At 36.0% G+C, this 27,002-nt stretch overlaps 1 pseudogene; it reads left to right on the top strand.

Annotated features, from left to right (window-relative positions):
- Nucleotides 1–22,726: 22,726 nt before the first annotated feature.
- On the top strand, nucleotides 22,727–22,826 carry LOC138820434 (U6 spliceosomal RNA; annotated as a pseudogene).
- The last annotated feature ends 4,176 nt before the right edge of the window (nucleotides 22,827–27,002 follow it).

The raw sequence follows: 27,002 nt of genomic DNA, 5'->3' as shown, positions 1-27,002 counted from the left end.
TATCAGGTGGTTAGTTAAGACTCAATTGTGTGGATGAAAGCTTTGTTTCCCATCACTGACAATTCCCTAAGAAAATCAGCTTTAGTAAAGAAGGATTTGTTTTCAGAGGTCTTAATTCACAGTTGTTGTCTCTGTATTGTTTCTAGGCCTGAGGAAATGCAGAACATCACAGTGAAGGAAGATGCTCAATTCAAGTAGGATGGGAAGTAATGGGGTGGGACAGAGACAAGACACATTTCCCAGGGCACCCCACCAAGGACTCACTGCTTCATCTAGGTTCCACTGCCTAAGTGATCATCCTCTCCCAATAGCCCATCAAATTATTAACTCATCAACAGATTAACCCATTGATGAAGCCACAGGCCTTATGACCTAAAGCTCCAACTATGAACATTGCTGTTGCATTTGAGGACTAGCCATCATGAGACTGGATCCATACCATAACACAAAGGAGTTCTCATAGGTTAGGTCACAACTGGTTTGCCATCAAACTAGGATGGAGTTCATTATGGAGAGAGGGGCTGCTCTGAGCAAACTTTATCCTCCTAGGAATCCGATGCCAAATATTTCTCTTTAATAAGAAGTAAAGTCTCCGTGATATGTGGATGTTAAATACAATATGTAAGGAGATACGACAAAGTAAACAGGACTGGAGAAAAAAAATAAATACATTTTAAAAATTAAGAAAAGATAATGCTAAGTGAAATGAACCCCAAGATCTGGACACAAGAGATTTCTTTTTGTTGTGGTGGTTTTTTAATTTACTATGTGATCTTTTTTGTTTGTTTCCCCTTTGGAGGAAGAGCATACAAAGAAAACAAAAAAAAGTAAAGAATATGAAGTAAGATTTATTTTCTTTATTAGACTGTCATTGATAAGTGAAGGGTAATAAAAGGTAATTGCCAATTTTTGGGACCTCATAACACTTTTCTCAAAAATCCACTTTAATATGAATTTTAACCAGCAATTTTAACCAAAAAATGAACAGATTAATTCATAAATGGAGAAGTCACAGTAAAAATTTGGCAGAAATTCATTGGTTAAAACACCAATAACTATGGATATAAAACAAAGTAAACATAATTCAAGTTCAGTATATTATAAAAATACACGATGTTTAATTGTATAGTATGGAATGAAATAAATATTTGCACAAAAAATCTAAAAACATAAATTTTTACTTCTGAAGTACATCATTAAAATACATTTAAGTTATATTCATGAAAGATTCAAAAGCATTTTAAGAGGCTTCAGAAACACCAGAGATATTTTTTTAAAGCAAATATATACCACATATAAAAATAAATAATGGAACTCTTGTGCATGCGCTTAAAGACAATAAAATAAATAATGAGAAATAGATTTCAATTCTTTTTTTCAAATGCTTTTATTTCGCCATTTAATTTTTTTAGAAGATGACCAAAATAAAGAAACAAAAATCTATCTTAGGAGACCAGAGTATTTAAACTGGGAAAAATAAGTATGTAGACATCTTTTTTGTTTTGTATTATGTACTTGTTGAGTTACAAAAAAAGTGAACATTGTTCATGTTGTACAGGAGGGAAAGTTTGGAGAAGGTAATACCTAGGACTAGGAAGTAGAATTGCTAGCTAGAATGGGATATTGGAGTATGGCTATTATTTGAGCATAGAACATCAGCCTAGAACTCACAGACTAAGTTCAATGAAAGAACTAATAAAAATAGAATTTACACCTTGGGACTCTTCCCAGCTTATACTAAGAACAATCCCCTATTTATACCATACTTTAGTTAATTTGTGTATATCTGTATATGACATTGTATATATTTTCTTATATGTTTATAATTTAGATCAAACTTCCATATATGAGAGGAATAGTGTCCTTTGTCTCTCTGAGCCTGACTTATTTCATTCAATATGTTTTCCAGGTCTAGCCATTTCCCTGCAAATGGCATGTTATTATTTTTCCTGATAAATTAATAAAATTCCATCATGTAATGGAATTTTCTTGATCCACTTATTACAGTTCAACAAAATGAATACCAAAGAGCTATAACTTGTGTTGTCAGCAGGTGGAAGGGGAGAAGATAAGTCGAGGGGAGAGGGACAGATGAATGGAGAGAGGAAGGCTTGATAAAAGTCAGTCAAAATGTTCAATGAATATATGTAAAAATGGAAGAAGGCAACTTTACAAATTTTATGAGCTTAGCAGATGGAAGAGAACAATGGAAGAGGAGACATTGATCAAGATGCATTTTACTCATAAACGGACAGGATAAATTGAAACCCCTTTGTACAACTACTTAAAGATTATAAAAAATGTTTTGAAAGTATTTGATTGAAAAAGCTGGTTTATTAGTGATATATTTTGATAGTTATACATTTCTTTAGTTCTCCTCTATGATATTTTCACTGCCTAAATAATTCTGGCTTTTCAATACTGCAATTCTGCCATTCCTCTGTGTCTTGACCTGCAGCATTTCTAATGAATCTAGTAAAATTCTAATTTTTTTTATTTTTTTTGTGTGGGGGGGCTGGTCATGGGGCCTGAACTCTGGGCCTCAGCACTGTCCCTCAGCTCTTCAGATCAAGGCTAGCTTTCTACCACTTGAGCCACAGCCCCACTTCCAGCTTTTTCTGCTTATGTGGTACTGAGGAATCGAACCCAGGGCCTCATGCATGCTAGACAAGTGCTCTACCAATGAGCCACCTTCCCAGCCCCTAAAATTCTAATTTTTGTTCTTATACCTAACCATTTTTTCTTCTTTGGTAGGCTTCAAGAAGACCCTCGCTGTCATTTTTTGTCGGTTGTAGGGCTTTTACCGTGGACTTGGGCTATGTCCCTGCAGTCTTTGGCTCTAGGCCAGTGATCTACCGTTTCAGCGCCACTTCTGGTTTTCTGTGGTTTATTGAAGATAAGAGTCTCACGGACTTTCCTGCCCGGGCTGGGTTTGAACCATGATTCTCAGATCTCAGTCTCCTGAGTAGCTATGATTGCAGGCATAAACCACCAATGATGAGCTTCTCTTTGTCTGTTATTTGGGGAGTTGGGAAGCTGGGAAGTTATTCCAATCTATAGGTGTGTGCATTTTGTTTGTTTAATATTTATCTTGTCTGGAGTTTCCTGATTTGTTGAATCTGTGAATCATCCTTTGCACTGTTAGTTCTTGTGAATATTTCTTCTCACCCTTCTTCCTGTTTATCTTCTTCTGAAGTTAAAATTACACACACGGGAGACTTTTGATGCTGTTTTATAAACTTTTCCACTTTGGTTCCTTTTTTCTTCAAATATACCAATTTTCGTTTTCTTAGTCTAGTCTGTTAACAGGCTTGTTAAAGGAATTCACTATTTCTATCATGCCCATTTTACTCACACTTCCTATCTTTCTTCTAAAACTCTCTATCTGTTCATATATGTTTACCTTTTACACTTAAGAACTCTCTGAAATATACATTAAAGTCAAGTTACAGCCACACTTTGACCACCTAAACAATAAAAAGCTGATGAAAGTTATCAGGTGGCTGCATAACTAGAGCATGAATATCTCAAGCCAGAATTTCCCCCCATATCCTTCCCAAAGGCAGGAAAAGACCAAGCCTGTTTATATAATTAAGGCCAAAGCAATACAAATTGTAAGAAATGTCTGGTAGAGAAATTAATTAGGGGAGGGAGCTTAGCAAAGAGTCCCAGACTTTTAGCTCAAATACCTGGACACATTTGTTTCTAAGACATTCCTAGACTTATCTCCACATTTCATATCATACTCACAGATATATATGACAGAGCCCAAAGAGTTTTTAGAGAAGGGAAGGCCACTTTTCTCTTTAAGTAGAGAAGGAAATGAAGGCTGCTGGGGCTTTTCCTATGTAGCCTGCAATCTATAAAGCAACTTTCCAGCCAGCACTATGTGTTCCAGTTGAACACATCACATTTTATCATCTATGTTGCAATGTGCTCTATTCTTCATACAAGGGCCATCAATTTCTCCTTTGGTACTGCATATCTTGAATAACAAGGATATCCAAAGAGCTGAGAAAGTCTGTGCTTTCTTGTTGCTGGTGATGACTGTTTTGATCTCCTAGTTGTCACAGGCCTGGGGGTTCTGTTCCATCCTACATAGTGACCATCAAAGAAAGAGTAAACAGATACCCAAATCTACATGCTGCCAGCATGTATGATTTTTTTTGTATACTAGATACTGAAATAAATATTATATGCCTGGAAAGGTAAATGCCTTTTATGGCTCTTTTACTAGATAATTAATATGAGCAGTTGGGTAAAATAAGCATTGAGCTTATTGAAATTTTATTGCTATAGTTACCCCCAAATGAAGCATCAACTTAAAATTCCTCCAGTATCACTTATTCCTTAGTTTGGAGGTTAGTATGCTGGTAGGGGTTGTTTTTTCCTCAATAATTCTTCATTCTTAGATTTAACATGCTTTAGTGGAGGTAAGGTCTCTCTGTTTATTATTCATTTTTTGTTTACCTGTAGTGTTATTATTAATATATTGCCATTTTTGTGGCTTAGTTTATCATAAGGAGCCCTTTACTCTGATATTTGAGATATGTGTTATCCCCCAGTGATCTTATATATCTTCCTCACTTATAGCCAAATTACTAATCTTATCAAGAAGTCTTGTAAGGGGTCATTTTCCTTCCCCAACAGTAGTATAGTTATATTGGTTTGTCCCAGAAAAAAATTCTGCTACCTGTTGTTGGTAGAAATGTAAACTACTACAGCCACTCTGAAAGATGGCTTGAAGGTTCCTCAAAAAATGAAATATATAAATTTCCTATACCTAGCTATACCACTCTTAAGCATCTACACAAATCATTATAAATCAGGACACAAAAAAAAAAACACTTGCACATCCGTGTTTATTGCTGCACTATTTACAATATCCAAGTTATGGAATCAGTCCAAAAGCCCTATAACAGATAAATGGATCAATAAAATGGATCTATACACAATGGAATTTTTCTCAGCCATTAAAAAGAATATGATTATGTCATTTGCAGGGAAATGGATGGACCTAAAACAAATCATGCTAAGTGAAATAAGCCAAGCTGTGAGAGACAAATGGCTCATGTTTTCTTTCATACATGGAAGCTAGATCTAAAATATAATATGATATGATAATTTGTACAAGAATCTAGGAATTCACAAAGTCAGAGTAAAGGAGGGTATGCTTACAGGGGGGGAGTCAAAGGTATAAATTCTCTGAACCTTTAAAATATTATGTATCAAAATGAATTCCAGGAAATGAAGGAGGTTTTGTTATTACTGTTTTTGTTGATATTGATGGTAGTGTTTTTTTGCTTTAGGGTATCTTAGGGGAGTCAAATGAGAATTCAAGGAGAGAGAAGAAAGGTGAACAAACACAAGCATGCTATGCAGTATACATTATGTGGAAAATGAAGTATGTACCTTGTGGGCAGGGACAAGAGAGAAAAATGGGGTAAACAAAGGAAGAGGGAACATTGTCTCCACAAAAGAAAGGTACTCTTTACCTGACTTATCAAAATGTAGTATCACTGAACAACACCTTAATAATAATAAAGTTTACTTAAAATTTTTCTGCATCCCATAATCAAAACAATATTTTTGTTTTTTTTCTTAGCCCTTTCCTAAACTACAATATGTTTTACTTTTGTCCTAGAGATGACAGCTTGTTTTTCTTCCTGAAAAACTTTCTGTCATATGGGTATCCAAAATCCCAGACAGAATTCATTTTCCAGAACTGCACTACCTGGGGTTTTGAGAACTCTGATGTCTACCCAAACTTTCTCATAAGTAACCACTGAAGGCATGTCTGAAGAGACTGTCCTCATTGGAACAAAATCCTCTTTTGTCTGTGGTCCTCAAAAGCTCTATATATCCATTCTAGACCATATTTGGCTTTTAAAAATTGATATAGAGTTTTTGCTGAATTCTTCTTGCCCTTTTGAATGGTGACAGGCATCTCTTTCTCCCATGTTCTACCAAAGGTAAGCAGGATTCATGCCCCAACCCTTGTAGGGATCTGTTTTCTTTAGACTTCAGACTGTTGGATTGACCTGAAACCTCTTTTCTGGTAAAATCAAATTTTCTTCTTGTTAGAATGAGAGCAACACTTTCTAGTTTTCTGCATATTTAGCAGAAATTGGGCTTTTAAGAAACTATTCTTTGTGATTCATTCTGATTTAGTGTTTTCTTACATTTATCTCGTCTTTCTTATATTTGCATTGTTTTCCTTTTCTTGTTTAACAGTTTAATAGACATGTATTCACATGTACTTACATGTATTTACATAATAGGTCTTATTCTTTTAGTGCACTGGTTTCCAAAAGAAGGGTGGCACTCCCCAAAATAGTGATCTAAAATTTTTCACTCCTAAGCCCAGCACTGGTGGAGCACATCTGTAATCCTTGCTACTCAGGAGGCTGAGATCTGTGTATCCAGTTCAAAGCCAGCCTGGGCAGGAAAGTCTGAGACTTTTTTTAATTTACAAAATATTCATTTTACAAAATATTCATTTACAAAATATTCATTTCTGTAATTGAATCCATGTATATAAGACCTTACATATTTAATAAAGTGGGATATTTAAAGTTGTGTGTATGTGATAAAGATTTCATTATGTAAAGCTGTCTTTCTCATTACAGAAACTATTATTTACCATTAACTTTTTTGTATACTCAAAAACAGTATTTCAAACCAATGTGGAAAACAGTATGACAGTTTCTTTAAAAAGTTAAAAATAGAATGACCATAGTTTTAGCAATCTCAATTCTGGATGCATATGCAGACAAATTGAAAGGAATATTTTAAAGAGAAATTTTTGCATTCATATCAGTAGCAGCATTAATAAATGAAATATTGTAATTACATATCATGGAAGCATCCAACATTTAAAGAAAAGGGAAGCAAGTAAAGACTATAGTTGTCTTATAACACGTATTTATTCATATAAAAATAGTTCAAAAATTTTTAATAAATGTTGAATTTTACAGACTGCAATTATTTAATTTTTGTTCAGAATTTATCAATGTGCATATTTTGAAAATAACTTTTGTAATTACCAGTGCATCTGAATGTCAAGGTATCATTCATCTGTCAGTCTATTTTCACAGCTTTAGCACTCAGTTATTCCATATAAACATAGAATATCCATTTCACTATGTCATCTAGGGTTGTATGTGAAAATTAACATCTTAAAATAATTCTATGTTTTGAAAATCATAGATTTGGACATGGTAGGCTATGGAGTTTAAAATAGCATGACTAATACCTCCCCCTTAATTCCCCAGCACAATTGTGTTTCATTAAAAAAAAAAGCTGTCAACTTTACCAATCCTGCATGCTACTAATATAAAACTGCTGATATCTTTAGAGTGTGGATTAAGTCATTCTATATTTCCAGAACTGATGAAGGTGTATCATTGTGTTTTTGTTACTGCTTTTTTGCTGGTGACTGGGCTGTTCCCATGGAGAGGGAGGGTGGTACACTGTCTTCTTTTACTTACACAGAGGTCTCCATATTCATCAATACCAGCGCCTTGACTCAAAATTATTTCATCCTAGACTCCTCTCCAAACAACCCAAGAAGTCAGGTAATAGAAGCCTGGACCAATTTCCTATGAACAGAGGAAAGATAAAGTGATGGAAACAAGAGACTTAAACAGGCTTTTCTAAAAAACAGAACTGAAAATTGGCATCATTTCTTTATTCATCACAAATCCATTTTTTAGGTGTAGCTTGTTACTGAAAATAAAGCTCCATTCAAACACGATGGAAAAAATTCTGGGGAGCCAGATGATCTTTTATTTATAAAATTCGATCAATTCAGGATATTATACAAGTTTTAAACAAACAGAGGCCATAAAGTATACTGAATTCCAACTGGAAAAGAAAGTATTTTTAAAATGTCAATACTTATATACTCAATAAGTCAATGAATATCTTGACTTTAAACAGCTATAAGAGAATCATTGGCTTTTTTTCATAGTTAAGAGTGTTTCCTTTTCTCTTCAAGAGACAGGGTAAGAGACAAATAACTGTATCATGTTCACTAAGATGAAGAAATGAAAAGAGAAAAGTGACACATGGGTTTACTACCTTCAGACATGTGTTTATGACATTTGACATGTCACTACTCAGAATTCTCAGAGCTATAGAAAACTTTTCCTTTTCACTATGGAACATGTTTATCTAAAGAAACAAATGATAGTGAAAGGAGGAACAGAGAAAGGAAAAGAGGGAAAAAAAGAAGGAAGGAGAGGGAGGAAGAAGAAGAGAGGAAAAGAGGGAGGAAAGAAGGAAAGGAGATGGAGGGTGAGAGATAGGGGACAATGGAAGGAGAGAGGATGGGTACAGGCAAGAGAGAGGAAGACTACAGACAATAAAATTCGAGTTTTGCTAAAAATCCTTAACCCAAGTTTGGGGATTTCCCTGTTATTTGTTTGTTTGTTTGTTTTGCTTTGTCTACTAGTCCGATACTCAAACACAGGTGCTCATGCTCACTTGACTTGTTTGCTAAACTGTCACTATTTTTTGTGTCAGTTGTGGGGCTTGAACTCTGGCCTTGGGCACTATCCCTGCGCTCTTCAGCTCAAGGCGAGCACTCTACCGCTTAAGCCACAGCACCACTCCCAGTTCTCTAGTGGTTTATTGGGGATAAAAGTCTCACAGATTTTTCTGCCCAGGCTGGCTTTGAGCCATGATCCTCAGATCTCAGCCTCCTCAGTAGCTAGGATTACAGGTGTGAGCCACCGGTGCCCAGCTCAAGCTGACAGAATTCTACCAGAATTCCAACCCTGGTTTTTGCTTGTTACTTTGGAGACAGTTTCTCACACACTTTCTGCCTGGGCTGGCTATGAATCTTCATCTTTCAGACCTCAGCCTTAATTAAATCAAGTAAGTCACTGATACTGGAATCCAAAGTGTTTGACACAGAGGTGGAGCAAGAAAGCCTGAGTAAGATTCTCAGATAATCCTTAGGCATAGTGGCTTTTCACATGCCAAGTTACAGTGCATGAACTAAGGAATTTAAGTCCCAGTTTTTAAGATGACACAATAAACACACTCAGGCACGAAAAGAGTTGCTTATTTCATTTCTTTCCCACTACCAAGTTGCTCAGCATGTTTGAAGGAAAGAATGAGAATTAAGTCCAGGACTTAGACTTGAAATCTAGAAGCCCTGTGTTTGGCCCCCACAGTGAGGAGGGGGAGGGAAAGTGGGGGAAATAGTAGCAACTGAAGAGCTGTACACAAGTTAGAGCCCAGACAAGATCTGACCAGCTCTGGTATGGGGCAGAGAGACTTGTGCAGCAAGACAGACCCAAATTTCAAATATAAGAATCCTAGCTTTGGAGTGGCCTATGGAATATCTGTACATACTACTCAAGAGTGTGAGACAAAAGTGTGACCCAGTTTAGCACAAGCCCTGGGGTCTAATAGAATACTGCCATCATTTGTACTAAATCTTGGCCAGCTCAGCTCTCATCAGCCTAACAATAGTGCTGTAGAATTCCATAACATTTGGTAGAGACCTGTGTTTGAAAAGGATAAATTCACCTTTCAGCCTATATCACTACTGGCCTGAAAGTGGGGTTCTGTATCTACTTAGGCAGTCCGGGTTTTGAACTATGAGATTTAGTCATGACTCACATTATCATCAGGGTGGGGTTGGGAGGGATGGTCTTCCTTTACCAATACTACCTCACCCTGAGCAGCATAGTTAAAGACCCCTTTCACTGGAGGTAGGACAAGGTGGTAAACCAAGACCTTGCCTTGGAATCTAGTACTGGGCTGGTAAAACTTCACACTGGAGAAGTCTTAATATCCCCATCCACAAGCCTGCCTGTGGACAGAGCCTCTGAAGCAGCTCCCAAACAAGGGGAAGCCATGGTCCAAGTCTATCCAACTTCTGCTCCAGCTAGGACCACCAAAGGCTGGTTGCAGTGGTCTTGAGCCACAAGTCTACCTCAAGTATAAGCAAACCATACAAGTGTGACCCTTGTTCTAGTATGCTAGTGTGCTATTCTTGGTGGGCTGTGGGCTCAGAGTATGACATTGCACGGGGACTTTGGGGACCACAGGTATATGCTAAGTCTGGCCCAACCATGATGATTATGCCCAGAGCTGGACAGAAACGTTCAGTGTCTGACCACAGGCTGATAAATGTGCATCAAAGTTCTGGGTCTTCCCTGTTCCCTGAGAGAGGCTTGTAGGGCCGATTACTCTCTGTCTGAGGGTAGTCTCTAAAGAATAGAGTAGTTTTTATAGTCTCTAATTTCCTGGACACTATACCTATGGACATGAGACATGCACAAATACAAATACAAATATCAAAGTCTATCCCAAGCTCTCATAGGTAAAATATACAGAGAAAATTCTCAAGGCTGAAGAACACAACAGGAAAACAACTTATCCTCATATCTCAGCTTCCTGAGTAGATAGGATTATAGGCACAAATCAGAGTGTAGGGCATCCCAGGCAAGAAAGTCCAAGAGACTTTGTCTATGATTAACCACCAAAAAGCCAGAAGTGGAGCCGTGGCTCAAGTGATAGAGCACTAGCCTTGAGCAAAAAAGGTTAGTAATTGCGCCCACACCCTGAGTTTAAACCCCAAGACTAGTATTGTAAAAGCAAAAAGGAATACAAAATACACAAATAACACATGGGAATGATTCAGTTCTTCTGATAGCAGACTTTCAATTGAAGCCATGCAGCTCAGGACAGTGCATAAGATTTTCATAGCACTGAAGGGGAAAAAAAACCCTTTTATTCAAGCATATTATACCCAAAAATATCTGTGACTCTATCAAAAAGCTTAGAAAATGTAACTTCATCAGTCCTGGCCCCTAAGAAATGGTAAAAGAAATTATACAAACAGAAAGAAAGACCAATGAATAATAAAAATGCACAGGAAATATAAAACTCACATTTATGATCCTAGCTATTCAAGAGCTGTGATCTGAGTTCAGAGCCAACCCAGGCAGAAAATTCACAAGACTTTTATCTACAATTAACTTCAGAAATGGAGGAGTGGCTCAAGTGGTAGAGTGCCCCCCATAAGCAAAAAAAGCCAAAGGAGAGTTCAAGGCTCTGAGTTCAATAAACAACAACAAATAAAGAAATCTCACTTGTAAAAGTAATTATACAAATTCAGAGCACTCTAATATTTTTAGTATTATAAAATTAATATATAAATTGCTCATATCTTTAGTATACAGACAACAAAAATAACTATATTTGTGTATCAGGTAATAGAAAATATAGAAAAATGTAGAATAAGATTTCAAAAATTCAAAATGTGGGCTAAAAATGTAACTCAACTGGTAGCACACTTGTCTTGGAAGTTCAAACACCAGCATGATCAGAAGTCAATGCGGGATATACTATCAACCAACCACTAGTAGCATATTTTCTTATTAATATATTTTCTCTTGTTCTTTTTAAACTATGTTTTGCTTTGTTTTGTTGTAGTTGGACTTGAATTCTGTGCCTAGTGCTCTACCACTTGGAGCCACAACTCCACTTCCAATTTTCTGATGGTTAATTGGAGATAAGAGCATCAAGGACTTTCCTTCCTGGGCTTTGCTTTGAACCATGATCCTCAGATCTCAGCTTCCTAAGTAACTAGGATTACAGGTATGAGCCACCAGCGTCGAGCTTCTCTTGTTCTTTTGTTCACTTGTTTCTATTCTTATCTCAACATAATTGTGCTAAGTTCCCATCCTCTCAAAATACTGTATTATAATTTTAAAAATGATTTATAAGCGTTCTGGTAACCACAATGTAAAAATCTAGCACACTATCTAAAACTAAGTAAAGACTCAAACACATTTTAGAGTACTTCATGTAACCTGCAATGGAAACTGTGGAAGAGGGAGAAAGGAACCACAAAGCTGGGAAAGAAATTACATAATGACAACAGTAAGATTTTATCTATCAAGAAATACCTTGAATGTAAATGGATTAAATTCTCTGATTCAAAGTTCAAAGCATTGAGTGGTTCAAAAGATTTTTAAGAAAAGACACAATCATATGTTGCTCACAAGAATCTCATGGAATAAAACATTCCATGCAAACAGGAACCAAATGAAACTAGGGGTCAACATCCTAATATCAAATCAAATAGAAGCAAAATAAAAACAGTAAAAAGAAACAAGTAAGGTCATTATATAAAATGACAAACAGGTCAATTCAGCAAGAGGAAGTAATTCTGAGTATATATGCACCATTGTTTGAGCATTAAAAACCTAAAACAAGCATTAATAGGACTAAATGGAGTGAAAATTCCTAGCACCATGGTATATAGGGGCCTTAACATCTCACTTTCAAACATGTACAGATGATGTGCAGACAGAAAATCAACAAAAATGTTAGTTAAATCATATCCTTGACCAAAAGGACCTAACAGTGTTTAAACAATTTCATTCAAAGCTGAGTGGAAAGAAAACTGGTGTGTCAGAAATACTTCCCTCTCAACTTTCTTGTAGTACTATCTACAATAATGAACAAATGAAACAACAGATGATTGAATAAAGAACTCTTGAACTTTGTCATTCCTCTATGTTCAATTCCTCTCCTTGGATCAGTTTCCACATCCTTTACTTCCATTTACTTCCAGTAACATTCTATGGTGCTGCTCCAGATAAAACGAATCTTTTTTGGCTTCATTGAAATAGCACAAGGACACCTTTGGATATGAGCTAACACATGTTTCAGAGACAAGTCAGTAAAGAGAAAATATGAAAGTTAAATGGCTTATAAATTATCCATGAGTACATTGAGTTCAAACTTCTTTTTTTATTGTGAAAATACTGTACAGAGGGGTTACAATTACATGAGCAAGATAGTGAGTACATTTCTTATCAAGCATTGTAGTGAGTTCAAACGTCTTAAGTGCTCTGTAAATTAAGGTGAATTTGAAATAGGAAGAAGATTCTCAGATCATTTTGGTTGTGAGTGTATGAGCTGTACATTAATTTCCCAAGTGTACAGGAGTTAACAAAAGTAAGAGAAACAATAGCAATAATAGGAAACAGAGAAGTTCTGTGTTTTAGTATAAGGGTTCAATGCAATATAGAAGACTTTAGAAATAAGACAACATTGAAACAATAAAGCCAAGTCCAGTATGTAGATTTATGGGAGTGATATAGAGAAAGCACTACTACTAAGTGGAACATGAAGCATGAGGCCACTCCCTTTCTAAGTCATGCTTGCTACTAAGTGGAACATGAAGCATGAGGCCACTCCCTTTCTATATCATGCTTGCTAATCAGGAAAATTTGAAAAAAGTAAAATGGAAGAATGATTATGTTTCCAATGCACGTCAGATATAAGAGCATGGACTTAACTGGAAAAAAGAGTCCATCTTGAGAGAACATGCATTATACTAGCAATGAACCTGGTGGCTAAGATCACATTTCTTTTTCTTTCCTTTTCTTATATTCTTTTTTGTTGTTGTTGGTCCTGGCACTTGAACTCTGGGACTGGGCGCTGTCCTTCTGCTATTCAGCTGAAGACTAGAGCTCTACTACTTGAACCACAGTGCCTCTTCCAGTTTTCTGGTAGTTATTGGAGAAAAGAGTCTCCAGGACTTTCCTACCCAGGCTGGCTTTAAACCCCAATCCTCAGATCTCACCACTACTCAGCTTACGATCACATTTCTAACAGTATACACCCAGGATATGTAATGTGTATGTTCATCTATCTTTATATGAATTCTTGAGTTAAAAATCTGGGCTACAGGTTAGACTTTACACTCACAAAAATGTTTGTAGTGTAAAAGTTGATACTCCTGGAAAAATAAAATCTAAAAATGTAAATGAGTCTGGGAAGTTCAGTTTGCATCCAGCCTGGGAAGAACAGGCTTTGTGACACTATGTATAATTAAACAGCCAAAAGATGGAATACCAATCATGAGCAAATTGCTGAAGAATAAGAGCTTGAGGATTTTGCATACATACATACATACAAACATACACATACACACAGAGGCACTTATATGTGCACTCACAAATACACAAATGAAACAACTCTCAGAATATGTAGAAAAGTTAGAAAACAATAGAAAATATGTTCTGAGTAAGACTAGAATCAAGTGACAATTTGTAATATTAGAAAGCCCACAAGTGAAATTTCTTCAAAAAAGTTGAGAATACTACATAGGTAGGGACCGGAGATAGTAAGAGAGTCAAGTAATCATTATTAACAGGATCGAGTCCATGGAGGAAGGAATCAGAGACCCCTGCAGGTGCATCTGAAAATGTTCATATCCTTGTCAAATGCTAGAACATCTTTGAAAATAGTACATAAACAGTCTGAGCAGTCAGTCTAGTGGATAAGATCATAAGAGGAGTTCAAAATTGCTAGTCTGTTTCTAGATTAAATAAACCAACAAACTATGGCAAGGCAATGTGATACAAGCCTGGAATTCTAGCACTCTGACTAAGACAGGAGATTAGAGAGTAGAATTACATAGTGATACCTTCCCTGGATCAGGTAGTATAATTTCATCTCAATAAAACAATCCAAACAATTAGAAAGGAATACACAGTTGGAAGATTGGGCTAATTTTGTCACTAGGTTTTAAGAAGTCAAGTTTCCTATTGAAATGCAACTCATACGTAATCCTGACTTGTGTTTTAAATGCTCTCTTCATTATAGAACATTCCCAGATGCAAAATGGCTCATGATTTCTATCTAAAAATTTGCAAAAGTAAGTAATCCAGCATCATTCTGTTGGATTCCAACAGAATGATGAAGGATTACAAAAGCTTAAGCCTGGAGAAAAAGCAAAGATTGTCTAATGTAGGACTTTGTAGACCTTGCTAAATTAGAATTTAGATTTTAAATAAATATTTTGGTTTTGTTTGTAATTTAATAGTCTATAAGATTCTACAAAATTATTTTTAAGTAGAGGGTTTAATTTAAATGATTCTGGTATTCTATTTTCCTAGAATATACATTCAAGAGAGTTATAATTAGAACTTAGTTAATAGATAATTCCCAACATTTCATGTACAACATGATAATGTGAATAATCTAGACAGAGTTGCCAACAAATGGATGACATTAATTTACAAATTTAGAAAAAGAGCAATGTTTTGAGGGTTTGGTATAATATGGTATGAAGAGAGTAATTGTGTGACATCTTCTTTCTTCTACCTATATGAAACACAGTAAGCAATTTCCTTAATTATGTGCCTCTCTATACATTGAGAAAAATGCTAGGTTTGGGGTTTGTTTTCATTTTTGTTTTTGTTTTATTGGTTTGTCCTAGAGCTTGAACTCTGGGCCTGGACACTCTCTGAGCCTGGTTATGCTCAAGGCTTGTTCCCCACCACTTCAACCTCAGTGGCACTTGTGCCTGTTTTTTTCTGAGAAGTATTGAAGATAAGATTCTAAGAAACATTCCTGCCTGGGTGGGCTTTGTTCCATAATTTTCTGATCTTAGCATCCTGAATATTTATGATAGTTTTAAAAGTATAAATATACATAATATTTGCAAGTTCTATTCTCAAGAATACCACTGGGGGAAAAATGATGCAACTCAGTTTGTTGTGGTCTTCTTTCCAGAACAAGGAGGGCATCACATTAGCAGAGGTAGAGTATTTTTTCACAATAGAGATAAGCTATTCATGATGTGAATTAAGTAACTTTAAGGTGCACCTTACAAATTGGAAACTGTTGGGATAGGATGACTTTATGGCATAAATCTTGGGATTGATGGTCATAGAAATAATAGCTTACTCTGATAAAAATTGTTACTCTTGAAGAATTAATTATTACAGATGTTTCATAGTTTTATCCTGTACCAGAATATGGCTATTTTTCTGTTGACTTCTCAATCTATAACAGCCCATTGGAAAGTGCATCTATTGCAGAATTTCATAACATGAAAACAGGTACTGTTTTGAATCTCTCAGGTATGGAATGTTGAGAATTTAAAAATGAGTAGTTATTAGTCATATGAACATATACTCGGTCCTCTTAACAACTTATTTACTTTTAAAAGTTATGTGTTTCCATAGAATTAAACTGTTTTCGGTTTTAGTATAAAAAAGTACTAAATTTATTCTTTTTTCAAAATATTGGCAAATTCATTGTGAAAATATTGTCTAGAGGATAAAATTCAAGTTGATGACCCTCTGATAAAGAAGGGGTAATTAATTCAAATTAGATGCCAAAAAGTATTGCTTTATAAAAAGTTTCTACATAAAGAATAATATTTACTATATCAATACAGTGAAATTATATTTTTTATGCAGCTCATTATTTAATCTTATTGTAAAAGTGATGTACAGTGGGGTTACAGTAATTGTAAGGTAGTGAATACATAACTTTTCAAACTTTTTACCATTCCTCATTTTTCTCACAGTTTTCCTTCACCCCTTCATACCTCCCAAGTTTTAATGCACATTTCCAACATATTGTCTTGTGAGTATTGCTATTGCATTGGTTTTTACTTTGTCCTTTGTCTCACCATTTTGTTGTTCCTCTTCCCTTTCCTAATTATGGTAAATGTATACACAATACAAAGTCAAATACAGCAGGGATAAACCATAGGGGAAAACCCAAAGAAAACAGAAATCACATAGTACATCAAAAACAACAACCACAAATGAAAAAAATCGGTTTCCCTATGTAGGCTTTCATGCAAAGAAATCCATGGTAACTTAGTAGAGTGGGAGCAATGTGGCTAAAGATAGCTCTTTTTCACATTAAACAACACGAAACAAACAAACCTCAGAAACCTTGCTGTAAATCCTGTAGGTTCCCTTGAGAATTGTCCTTATCCACGAAATATACTCTCACTGTGTGAAACAAGGTTGTAGTGGAATTTAAATTCAAATTTCTTTAAAAAAAGACTTCAAAATTTGTGAATTAACCTTTAATTACCAGTCATTCTCTGAAAAAGATAATTTGGGTCAAAATATTTAGGGAGAAAGTGATCTCCACAATGAAAGAAGGTATTGGATTTACACTTTTGTGTTTGTAACACTTTCCACAATGTCTTTGCCTGTGAAGCAGTGAAACTGAGAAAAACAATCTAACTGGATACTTCAAACCAATGATTTCACATTTCTTTTATTTTTTTAATTTTATTTGAGAACATACTGTACAGAGGGGTTACAATTACATGGGCAGGATAATGCATACATTTCTTACCAAGCATTGCAGCCTCCTCCTTTGTTTACCCTTCACCTCCCTTCCCAGCCTCCCCCCTCCCCTCCCCCCTCCCCCCCACCCAATCATACCCCCCTACCCCCCCCACACCGACATTGTAAAGCTGGTTTTGACATGACATTTTGTACTTCTCATTGTTGCAACAGGTCCACCTGAATCCTTAAACGACTTGTTTGTCCCCATCTCCTCCACATGTTATACTGACATCAAATATAGTGAAAGCGGGGGTTACACTGTGGGGGAGGGACATACACAGCAACAAAGAAATAATCTTATAAATGCGTTAGAAACACATGCATGAAAGAAACGAAAACATTAAAATACATATTTAAGGGTTCATTTTCCTAACATCACATTATCTGACCTTTTCCGCTTGACTCATACCTATACTAGATATTGCAAATAAGGGAAACCATGGGACCTATGTTTCTTTGGGCCTGGCTTACTTCACTTAATATAATTTTTTCCAAACCTTTCTATTTCCTAATTTCTAAGTGGCTCACAAAACATAATATCCTTAAAAACGTAATATAGTGAAGATTTCTCTTATTATGTACGCCAAAAATTTTGGGTTCAGAAAAGAAATGAGTAAATGGAAGCTTAACTAGAAGCCCTAGATAAGCGTATTGGCTTCAGCAGTGGAGGGAGGCCAAAACTTTTCAGTATACATTTTGTTAATATTTTTGCTACCTAAAGTGATTTTACGGAGCCTATTTGGCTCACTACTATGCAGAATAGATTGAATGAAGACATGAAAAAAATTCCACATCGAAATGAGGCAACATAAAAGAGTTTAAAAAGAGAAATCATGAAGATACAGCAGTGGCGGAGACTGTATAGTCCTTCAGCTTCGCTACACTTGAAGCCATAAGCTGTGATTAATTGGAAATCAGGCAAGAGCTAAGAGAAGGACATAGAAGTAGGACATAGAAGCATTGTCCTTTTGTAACAGACACTTTCTTCCAAGGTATGGGTGATTTAATTCTATTCTCCTCCATACATCTTGTTGAGCAAATGCAAAACCAAGAGAAATATAATCTATTGAAGTAATTTTGCAAAGAATAACTTCCCTGTTCCTGATATGGTATCTAAAGAAAGTCTTAAGAGAGAAGATAAAAGTGCAGTATTTCTCGGTTTCCTCTAAGCATCTTGTTAGCAAAATATATCTTTGAGATTAGAATTGATTGAACCAAAAAGGAATGGAGCACTTACTTTTCTGGGCACTTTAGACAGAAGACTTTCAAGGTAAAAGCAAACAGAAAAAAAGTATAGCCAAATATTTGTGATCACACTTTCTTGGGCTTGTTTCCTGGAGACAAAATTTTATATTAGATTTGTCCTCATTAACATAGATGTTGTTTCATGGCAACCATATGCAAGAGGGAAGTTTAATGGACTCGCTTGGACATGTAAACAGCATGATAGAAAAAAATGGTAAATAATATGTAGTGAATTACTTTGACCAATTACTTTGCCAGAACAAAGAAGGAAATACATAATTCAAAATTAATTGACTTAAAAGTATGAAGAAAGAGTAGTGAAGTGAGATGGGAGAAAACAGAGGATTGTTTTCTCTCCAGTGGAGTAATGGGTTCTTGATCTTGTTTCTTCCATGCTATCTTCACAAGCTATCAAGTGTGTCTCAGGACTGGAGTATCCAGTTCAGACAAAGAGAACTCACAGAAGAAAGATAATATTTTCAGCAGGTGTAGGTGATTTATAACCTTAGACAATCTATTTAAACCTGTTCAAAATTCTCCTCTACCCCAAACTTCCCTCTTTGAACAGTTTTGTTTGCTTTTCCCAAAACTGTTCTTCATTAACTGCTTAAAATTTTGAGAGGCCATATTCATACTTTCTAGAGATTGCTGTTTAGTTGTGATTTTTGTGTGTTTTTGTTTTTGTTGTGTTTTTTAACTGAATTTCAAAAGGTTGTGCAAGTGTGTTACAATTAAATATACCCATCTAATTGTCCAATACTCCTGGATCAGAGTGACTCCTTCTATCATTGTCAACCAACCCCTTTTGCAAGAATTATTTCAGATTTACCACTTCCTTTGTCATTTGTGTACATTTAATAGTCTAGCTGTACTTGCCTCTTGTTCCATTTTTCATTCATTCTATGTCTTGACTATTATTCCTCTCTGGTTTAAACTTCCTGATAGTCATTCTGTTAAACTGTTAATACTTTGAAAGGTTTATATACATTCCATGGAGTTTCAAACCTGCATATACTTGAATTGATGTCAGCTTATATTTCCATAATTTATACATCTGCAGTAACAATTTGGAAGACTGGAGACATGAAACACCTAGACATGATTTTATTCTCATCCATTTGGAAGATTAATCTTTAGTCAATAAGAAAGTTTAATAATGGCTTAGAATGTATTCCTAACTACCAATTTTTATAAATGGCTTTGTACAATGGTTTGTGATTATTTTATTTTACATGGGATAATATTTTCTACTAATTATAAGTTTTGGAAAAAGAAGAAAATTAAAATTTACTACTATAGAGGAATGTGATAGAAATAGAAGATGGATTTTATGACATATGTCTGAGGAGTACCAATATTCAAGATTTAAGTCATATTTCTTACTATGTTATACAGATAGGGAAAACATAAAACAACATATGATAAGGCAACTATTTGTGACTTTTTAAAAACTACCTTATTAAGTGATGAAATTAACTTTATTAGCTAATGTTTGGGTTTGAAATATGGAAAGCTGATCTCTTTAACACATTTCTGGAAGGCACCTACTGAGCAACACAAATGGTGGGTGGTACTATTTCTATGCTTTAATGAATGGGTGAACCTGTTTGACATTAGTGCTGGGAAAATAAATCAACTCTATTGTAACCTGTTCCCTACACTTGAAAAACTTGTAATGTCACTAAGTTTCATCTATTTGTCAAAAGTTATTTTGGCAAATGGGATTTTAAAAAGTTTATTTGAAAAGGAATACACTTTCCTTAAATATAGGTTATCATTGGTTTGAAAGTGACAACATTTTTATACCACAGAACCAAGTTGTACTGAATTACCAGTGTTTTGAAGCACTAAGAATCTTCTCAATTAATGTTTTTCTGAATTAAATTTGATCTCTATGTCAAGTTTTCCAGGACTTGGTAGACCAATTTAGGATCTTTCCTTCCAGGAACTATTTTTTTGGCCCACTTATGCTGGACTGAAATCTTTCATTAATTATTAGGGGAGGGGTATTAAAAATAGTTTATGACACTTTGTGATCTTGTTCACTGATATGTGCTAGTCATCTGTAAATTGAAAGTTTGAATTACAGTACTTTCTCTCAGATTTGGTGATCTCATCCTTCATTTTAAGTTGCCTTGCATTTCACAATTGCTTACTGCAAATTCCTGCATCTCAAGGAATTGGGGCCCTGAAATATAGGAAATGAGAAATTGAGATGGGTCTTCAATTAGTTTCTGTTGGCATGTTGCATGGGCCTAGGTGAGAAGTCTTGCCTCTGTTATCTCATGATGCAGATAACTGGGACCTGGGATCCTAGGACCCATGAGTCTTGCAGAAAAATAATATTTTTTAGACATCATATTTGGGCATAATCAGTAGGAATGCTTCAGAAATATGGAGAAAAACAGTTTGGGACCAGCAAGTTAAAACAATAAACAGAGCAGTAGAGTAAAATCCCTTATAGATTAGAGGAAAACAACATTGCTTTTTGCCATGTGAATTCAGAAGACCAAGAACACTTAGAAGGTATCACAAGTTTATACCGAAGACATTGCACTGATACTTTTTATATTCTAATATATATTCTAAACCTAATTATTTATATTCCAATTCTATTTATTGGAATAAATAAATTATCAACTAATTCTAGTATGTTTCACTGTGTGAAATATATAATCAGTACATATAAATGTAAAATATATAACTATATATAATATAATAAAAAGGCACATGTTTTGCATTGTTCTGTTGTGGTTAGGGTATCAAGGGCAACGGTGTTTTAAAGTATTATTCCATTATCTCTACTTTAGTGTTTGACAGAGTTATACCTAAAGCTTTACCATTTGTAGATTTATAGCCTGAAGGCAAGAGGAAACATTGTGATTAAAACATTACCAATTTAAGACCTGATAACGAGGAAAACATATGGACTTCTCCTGCAACTATGAAAATACTCGGTGTTAGAAAGGCAGTATTGTAAGTTCCTCCATGGTTGGATGGTATACATGCCAAGACATTAGGTAATCATGCATATGAACAATTTTTCACCTTTTCTTGGCATTAGCTACTTTTGAAATGGTAGGTATAACTAAGAATTAAAATTTGACAAAATACCTTCTAGTCTGAACAGTTCTGTCTGAACTGTTCATCTCTCTATGATCCCTAGTAACTAAGATTACGTTTGTTCCAGTAAGACAATATATGCTGTCAGGGTAAGATATTCTAGTTGGTCCGTTCCTACATGGAAGAAGGATAAAAGGTCAGGTAGACATTTGTGCCAGTAACACCTCATTTTGGAATATTTCAGTTGCAGAAGTTTAGAAGTAGCTCTTATGCCAGGCTTACTTTGAATCCATTAGCTCCACAAATCTAACTCAGTTGATAAATAAGTACTTGAAAAACCATCATCTTTGGACCTAGCTATAAATACTTGAAAGTACTGTCAAATCCCAAATGAAAAAGACTTAAAAAGTCATTGACAAAAAAATTTGCTCAAGAAAATGTGGTATATATACAAAATGGAATTCTATGCCTCTATCAGAAAGAATGATATTGCCCCATTTGTTAGGAAAGAGAAAGGCTTGGAAAAAATTATATTAAGTGAAGTAAGCCAGGCCCAAAGAACCATAGGTCCCATGGTTTCCCTTATTTGCAATATCTAGTATATGTCTGAGTCAAGCAGAAAAGGTCAGATAAGGTGATGTAAGGGAAATGAACCCTAAGATATGTATTTAAATGTTTTTTTTTCTTTCATGCGATTGCTTCTAACGCATTTATAAGATTATTTCTTTGTTGTTTTGTATGTCCCTCCCCCACAGTATCACCCCTGCTTTCACTGTATTTGATGTCGGTAAAATTTGTGGAGGGGAAAGGGAAAAACAAATCGTTTAAATAGGGATAGAGGTGGACATATTGCAACAATTAGATAAACAAGTCGTTATGTCGAAAAATGAACTTTACAACTTTGGTGCAGGGGGGTGTAGCGGGGAGGATTGGATGGGGGAGGATGGGAAGGGATGGAAAGGGAAAACAAAGGAGGAGGCTACAATGCTTGATAAGAAATGTACTCATTATATTTCCCATGTAATTGTAACCCTTCTGTACAATATTTTCACAATAAAAATTAAAAAAATTAAAAAATTAAAAAAACAAAACAAATTTTGCAAATGTGAGCAATCGACTGAACAATATCATTTTCCCCACTATTCTCAGAATTTTAGGGAAATAAGATCAATAGCATTGTTGGGAATAATAAGTTTTCCTTGTTACAAATAGGCACCCAAGGACATAAGCCTGTATAAAGATTGCATCATTAACTACTTAAATTTAGAGGATACTACATGTTTCAGCAGCACATATACCCAAATTATAACAATACAGAGATTAACATGGCACTTGCACAAGGAAGATATGAAAACTTGTGAAGTATTCCATATTTTTCCTTCTTCAGATGCAAAAAATGAAAAAGTGAAAAGTTAATTACAAAATTACAAGTGCAATAATCCACATAATTCATATAATTAAAAGTTAGTTTGACATCAGTGTATTAAGTCTTCAACTTAGAAAGGCCTTTACATAGCAAAACCTTTACAAAACTTTTGAAATTAGGCATCATTGTCATTTTATCCCAAAGAAATATAATACTATAAGGACCTAGGAAAAAAGGAATCTTAAACTGTTTCTATATGGAATGCAATCTGAGAGGACACAATAATGAACCTATATATTATAAAACAATGTCAAATTCAGAGTATATCTAGGAGAGAATGAAATAGATTATTGACATTATACAAACATAGAATATAGAATATTTTAAAAATATACTTTTTCAGACAAGCACCAGAAATACTTTAGTTTTTCTACTACTCATTTCAACAGATAAGTTAAAATTATTTCTGATTTAAAAAATAACAAATTCTGTAGAACTCATTATAGATGTATACAAAAACTCTTGAATACATTTTAACATCAAAGGCAGGCAATTCACTTGGAAGAATTAAATGGAATCTGTGAATTTTTACAGTAAGTTATTGCTGTTGCTGGGCATTGGAGGTTCACGCCTGTAATCCTAGCTACTCAGGAGGCTGAGATCTGAGGATTCGAATTCAAATCTAGCCTGGGCAGGAAAGTGCGTGAGACACTTATCTCCAATAAAGCACAAGAAAACTGGAAGTGGAGCTGTGGCTCAAGAGGTAGAGAGTTCGCCTTGAGCTGAAGAGCACAGGGAGAGTGCCCAGGCCCAGAGTTCAAGCCCCACGACGGACCAAAAAAAAAGACATTGCTGTTATTTGGATTGTGAAAATATTTTGTATGGACACAATGGATGGACTGGCATTTTTGAAATTTAAGAAACTTAGCCGAACCATTAGGACTTAGGAGAACAATTTGTACGATCTTCCACAACTTAAAAGAGTTAGTGATATATACTTATCCTTTTGGCAATATCAAATGCAGTTTCTTCCAAGTTGTTCTTCATGCCTGGTTTGACAGAATGGTTCAACAGAAAGAGTTCCAGCATATCTTCTCTGTCTCAGTTCTGAGCAGCAAGATGCAAGGGGGTCAAGAGGTCTTTAATTTGAAATAATGAAGGGGGAAGATGGCGGAGGAGAAGCTGGAATCTGAACAAGCTCTCGCATAGAAAGCAATTTTAGAGTTCCAGTGAACAGTCCTAAGCCAGAGAATCACACCAAGTGTGCCATCACAGGACAGAGAGTTAGACAAGAGAGGGGAAGCCAAGGCAAAAAGAAGCACCTGAGTGCTCACCAGCAGCCGCCGCAGCGACGGCAGCGGCAGGGTCAAAAGCAGCGGAGACCACAGCCGGGGGCCATACCTGAGCGCTCACACAGAGTCCGGGACGAAGGAGCCAGACGCAACGGGCGAGCAGATTCTACTCAACACCAGCAAGAACCAACAAAGAGCGGACATCTTCATCCTGCAGCTTGCAGACCAGAGACGACCCAGGATCCAAGACTCGGCGTGAGTAGAAGCCCGACTTCCTCACTCCTTCTTAGGGATCAGAGGAGGGAAAGCCACCCCTCCCCCCCCAGCACCAGTGATCTCCATCTTGGATACCAACAAAGCTCGGAGGAGCTGCCAGCTCCAACCCAGGCCTTGGAATAAAACGAGTCATTTAGCAGGTCACAAGAACTTAACGGCAAAGTGACCTGCCAGACTCGGCTCCATCCAGGGAAAAGTCACCCAGCTCAGGCGCCAGCCATTGGAGTGGCTTCCCTCACTGGGTAACCAGAGCCAGAGGCTGCCCCTCCCTCTAGCAGCCTCAACAATCAATTGAAAAACAGAATCCCTGAGAACTGCTCCAGGCTGGGCTCTGGGAGATTTTTTTTTTTTTTTTGCACAAAACAGTCCCAGGAAAAAGCTACTGATTGTTGAAAGGCCTCAACTCTACCCAGAATTTAGCCTCACCACTGCATCCCCCTCTTTTGTGATTCTCAAAGCAGATCACCCTCCTAGAAAACTAACCTGGGAGGGGGATCTCAAAATCTTGGGTAAAGCAGAGCATTTTTCTGCCTCTTCCAACAAACCGACTTAAGAAACCAATCAAGCCACAGGACCTCAAGCTGACCAGAGACTCCAACAAAAGGCTGGTTACAGACAAAAGGGAGATACAGGATTCTTCCCACCCCTCCCCCCCCCAAAAAAAAATCAAAGGACTTTTTTTTTTCTTTTTTCGTTTTTTCCTTTTTTTTCTTTCTTTTTTTCTTCTTCTTTTCTTTTTTATTGTTTGTTTTTTGTTTTTTGCTACCTTAAATATATATATATAATTTTTTTTCTCTTTTAAAACTTTTATTAATCTTTAATTTTTGCCTCTTCTGAAAAAATAATTGATTTCCAGTAACTTTTTTTTTGTTTTTTCTCCTCTTATAATTTTTATTTTAGGAATATGTAAATGAGCGTTTTCCTTTCTTTTCTTATCTTCTTTCTCTTTTTCTTTCTTTCTTAATTATCTTTTTGTTTTTTGTCTAGCTCTACTGAACTTCTGATCTTTTCTTCTCCCTTTCCCATCCTTAAAGTTTTTCACACCTCCTCTATGTCCCTCCCTTTCTCACAACATATTCACATTCCTCTCTAAATAGATGGTCTTTTAATCTCTACAATAACATTAATTTTTATGTTTCTATTTTTTTTCTGGTCTCTTTTCATTCCCCTATCCCTCTCTTCTTTTTCTCTCTCTCTCTACTTGCATCCTACCCAATCCATTTCCTGAATTGTGATTAGGACATAGTTAACTCTCCCTGTGCCTCCCCACACCAATCTATTCCTATTTTTCACCCACATCTCTCCCTAATCCTAATAATTTCTGGTTTTCCAAATTCTTTTCTGCGGTTCAAAGTCCTTTAAAATATAGTTGTTTGATGTTGAATAGATGTATCTGTGGAACTAGATTGTATCTGTAGACTATTGACTGTACAAATGCAAACTTTGGTTGATGGTTGCCTTAAGATAGTGTTCTAGCACAAAACTGGTACTATCTTCATCTCAAATGGGCAGAGTAAGCCAGAAAAACACAAGAAAAATGGCAAATCCGGGTATCTCAATTCCCAATCTTGATAATCAGGGGACAGATCAGATAATGAACAATCCAGAGGAGAGTTCCCAAATAGCTCTACAAACACTGGTGGCAAACATGATAAATGAGAAGCTTGACAACTTACAAAGGACTCTGTATGAGCGTGAGAGGGAGAGAGAGGAGGCATCCCAGAAGTTTATACAGGAATATCATAAGCGTGAGGAAGCTACTCAAAAACTGATACAGGATTTGCGTGAACAACTTGAGAATACTCAAAGAGAAAGGGAGGAATGGCGTGAGCAGGCTGAAACACGCAAAGAGAACTGCAGGAATCCCACGAACGTGAGGAAGCTAAACAAAGAGTAATACAGGAATTGAGAGACCAGGTAGAGAACACACAAAGATCACTAAAGGCATCCATAGAATCCATTAACAAAGAGCTGAAGGAAGTCAGGGAGACCACAAAGGGAATGCTGAATGGAACCCAACACAAGGAATGGGAGTCCAAAGAAACCATATCCAATCAACTAAGTGATTTGAGGACAAACACTGAACACCAAATTAAGGAAGTAAAGAAATTCATACAAGACCTAAAACAGAGCTTCAACAAAGAACTTGAAGCTATCAAAGCTGACCAATTAGAAGGAAAAGAGATTAAAAACAAAGTAGAGAGTCTTGACAGCAGGTTAGACCATGCAGAAGATCGAATCTCAGGGATTGAAGACAGCCTAGATATTATAGAGAAAGAACATACAACCATCCAAGACAAGTCCAAGAAATGTGATAGATCTATCCAACACCTGGAAGACACCATCAGAAGGCCTAACTTAAGGATAATGGGTGTAGAGGAGCACCTACAAACAGAAGTTAATGGTCTAGGAAATTTGTTTAACAGGATCCTAGCAGAGAACTTCCCAAACATGCAAAAAGATAGGCCTATTCAGATACAAGAAGCCTTTAGAACCCCAAATAGACCAGACCAGAATAGGACATCCCACCGTCACATTATAATACACACAGGATCAACTCAGAACAAGGAAAAGATCCTTAAAGCTGTCAAGGAGAAAAGGGTAATCACCTATAAAGGG

This window comes from Dipodomys merriami, unplaced genomic scaffold, assembly GCF_024711535.1.
Source record: "Dipodomys merriami isolate MVZ:Mamm:240054 unplaced genomic scaffold, mDipMer1.0.p SCAF_883, whole genome shotgun sequence".
NCBI lineage: Eukaryota > Metazoa > Chordata > Mammalia > Rodentia > Heteromyidae > Dipodomys > Dipodomys merriami.
This window is presented reverse-complemented; position numbering and strand designations above follow the sequence as displayed.